This window comes from Tamandua tetradactyla, chromosome 10, assembly GCF_023851605.1.
Source record: "Tamandua tetradactyla isolate mTamTet1 chromosome 10, mTamTet1.pri, whole genome shotgun sequence".
In the NCBI taxonomy this organism is placed as follows: Eukaryota; Metazoa; Chordata; class Mammalia; order Pilosa; family Myrmecophagidae; genus Tamandua; species Tamandua tetradactyla.
The window spans coordinates 55199270-55201043 of record NC_135336.1 but is presented as its reverse complement, the minus strand read 5'-3'; the positions used below and the strand labels follow the sequence as shown (position 1 = coordinate 55201043).

General features: G+C 34.9%; 1 non-coding gene across 1 annotated transcript; it reads right to left on the bottom strand.

Annotated features, from left to right (window-relative positions):
• Positions 1-1428: 1428 nt before the first annotated feature.
• On the bottom strand, positions 1429-1535 carry LOC143648981 (U6 spliceosomal RNA). The gene has a single exon (XR_013158871.1). It is a non-coding gene; the product is annotated as a U6 spliceosomal RNA (small nuclear RNA).
• Positions 1536-1774: the final 239 nt, after the last annotated feature.

Sequence of the window (1774 nt, the reverse complement as noted above, 5' to 3'; positions counted from 1 at the left end):
AACACTCTAATTATTCTATGGATTTCTTTATATTTGTGGCTAAGATTTTGTTTAACAGAGATATTACTATATTTTTATTCTCAGCATAATTTCTGTTTATTCATATGATTTTACCCACTTCAGTGATCATTTTGCCAGTGGTTTTATCCTATGCTTTTGCAATAGTTTTCCACTGCAGCATAACAAATTACCCTAAACTTAATGGTTTAGAATAGCACACATTTATTATCCTCCATTTCTGTAGGTCAGAATCCCACATGCTCTCACTGGCTAAAATCAAAATGACTACAAGGCTGCATTCCTTTCTGGAGCCTTAAGACGAGCAATGGCCTTGTTGCTTTTTCCAGCTTCTAGATGCCTCCTTCATTCCTCATATCCTTCTTCCATCCTAAAAGGAACTTCCTAACCCTTCTTCCATTGTCAAATCTCTCTGTGACCACAGCCAGAAAAGGTTCTCCACTTTGAAGGGCTCATGTGATTAGTTCAGGCCCACCTGCATAATCCAAAATAATAGAGCCACATCAAAGTCTTGAACTTTAATTGCACCTGCAAAGTCTATTTTGTCATCTAAGGTAACACATTCACCAGTTCCAAGAATTAGGATGTGGACTTCTTTGGGGAGATCACGGGGAGGTAATTATTCTGTCTACCACAATTATCTTCCACTTCTCCTTCTCCTATCTTAATTTTTAAAATTTACACTTTTAATTTATGCTCTTTTAAAATCAAGGATGCTCTATTTATTTATTAATGTATTATTTAGTAATTTATTAATTATTATTATGGTTTATTGAATTTGAGAGATTAAGATGAGACTACTGTTCATTTATTACTTCTATTTATATTTTTGCACATCTGACCTTTTCTTATTTAGACATTTAAACTATAATATTTTACAAAATGAAAAACAAAAAAAGCTTCTGCTATCTTGAAGTTTACATTAGTTAATGCATAGACAATAAACATGTAATACCAAAGGGTAATAAGTGCTATGAAGCAAATAAAGAGAGAGAAGATGAAGATAAAGTGGGGAAAATAGAGCCTACTATTTTTTAGAGATTTCTGAACTAGTTAGATGATTGAGCAAATATGTGAAAATGCTGAAGGAGTGAGACAGGCTTATATGTGGAAGAATAGTATTCTAGGCAGTGGAGATTCCAAATGCTAAACCCTGAGGCAGAACTCTCTTGGCAAGTTTAAGAAACATAAAGGAGACCAAAGTAAAGCAGCATACTGGGAAAGATAGAGCAAGGGACAGAATAGTGGAAGGTGAGGTCAGAGATATAACTGTGGGCTAGATCACAGGCCTTGTTTGGATTGCTATAGACTTTTTTTTATTAGAGAAGATGTGGGCTTACAGAATAATCATGCAAAAAATGCAGAAATCCCATATGCCACCCCTCCATTATTAACATCTTGTATTGGTGCAAACATATGGAATGCTTTACAAATTTGCATGCGTCATCCATGTGCAAAGGCCATGCTAATCATCTCTGAATCATTCTAATGTTACCATATGTTCTGAGGAAGTGAACACACTACAGACTTTTGTGAGGAGTGTTCCTTTATGCTGCCTGTTATGAAAAATCTTAAGTGGGCATTGAGGGGAGCAAAGATACTAGAAACGAGGCTACCTAAAGAATCCACAGACAGTAATAGCTTGTTTAGCAGTGTTTACTGTCGTTGTTAGAAAAAATGGTTTAATTATGAACATATTTTAATTTAGAGGCTTCAGCATTTGCTCATGGACCTAATGTAGAATATGAAAGAGAGA